Below are 1,484 nucleotides of genomic sequence, written 5' to 3'. Positions count from 1 at the left end.
ACAATACACACATATACTCAATAAATCATATGTATATTAATATCCCAAGTATAAAGTTAATAAAACCAGATAACCCCTGAGTCTTCCATTAAGCCATAAATTGACTTCTCCACGAGTTATGAGCCGACACACAAACATACAAACAAACAGTCTCAAGTACTGGTCGAGGTGCAGGAGAGAGCCGTGTTGTTGTGGGAGAGGGGGGTGGGGGGAGGGGGTGGTGTGGTGGGGTGTGAGGAGAGGTGAGGTGAGGTGTTGGGGAGGTGTGGTGGTGTCGCAGGGAGAAGAGGGGGAGTTGTGGTGGGGTGATAGGAGGAGGGAGGTGTGGTGGGGTGGTGAGGAGGAGGGAGGTGTGGTGGAGGGATGGTTGGGGTAATGGGAAGGTGGTGGGTGAAAGGGAGAGATGGTGAGTGTTGGGGAGGAGGTAAAAGTGAGTTGGGGAGGAAGGGATAATGAGGATAGGATGAGGTGATGGGTAATGGAGGAGGGAAAGGAAGGAAGGAAGGGATGAGGATATGCTGATAAAATGGGGGTGATGAGGAAGAAGGAAGGAATAGAGAGATGGGAGAAGAGGAAAAATTAAGGTGAATGGGAAAGGGGCGGCGATGGGGTTCTAAGTGAAATGGAAGATGGGACAGAAAGGGTTGATGGAAAGGAAGCGAATGATAAGGAGAGATAGACGGGAGGTGGAAGAGGTGGTAGGAAGAAGAAATGCAAGTGAGGTAGGCAGAGAGGAGGGAGGAGAGGAAAAGTGCTTGAGAGGGAAGGGGTAATAGAAGGGGAGAGGGGTTGGTCTTGGGTGGGTGGGGGAGAGGAGATGAGGTCGAGTGGGCTATTACCAGACTCTGCGGGGGTCAAGCTCTTACTCTTGAGGTCCTTGAGGGGAGGGGTGAGGGGGGGGTGAGTGGGGTAGGTTGGAGGAGTGGGGTAGGTTGGAGGAGAGGGATGAAAGAGGGGACATGATGGTAGATGAGAAGGGATTGAGGGAGTTGGGGTAAGGGAGGTGAGGAAAGAGTGGGAGTCAGTATTAAAAATGAGAGGGGAGGTAGAGGAGGAGAGGGGTTGAGGAGAGAAGTGTACTATGGAAAAGGATTAGAGTAGTAAAGGAGAGGAGATGAGTAGAAGAAAGGAATAGGGTAAATAGAGAAGAGGGAATTAGGAATCAGGATGAGGAAGCTAGGGATGGAAGAAGCGAGAGAAAGTTGGAGAATATGGCGAAAAGGAGAGACGGGAAGATGAGAGAGGATCAGAGATAGGTGGTAAAAAATAAGAAGGACGGAGGTAAAGGGAATAGAAGAGAAGAGAGAATGAAGGAATGCGAATAACATTGTTGCCGGTGTAAGAGAGAGAGAGAGAGAGAGAGAGAGAGAGAGAGTTCATCATCCTAACAATGACACGACAGGTGCAAAACGGAAGCAATACAACAGGTGTTACTATTACTGCTCGTGTGTGTGTGTGTGTGTGTGGTGTGTGTGTGTGTGTGT

The sequence above is a fragment of the Homarus americanus genome, unplaced genomic scaffold, assembly GCF_018991925.1.
Source record: "Homarus americanus isolate GMGI-L3 unplaced genomic scaffold, GMGI_Hamer_2.0 scaffold43704, whole genome shotgun sequence".
NCBI lineage: Eukaryota > Metazoa > Arthropoda > Malacostraca > Decapoda > Nephropidae > Homarus > Homarus americanus.
The sequence above is the reverse complement of the archived record's forward strand: the minus strand, read 5'-3'. Positions refer to the sequence as shown.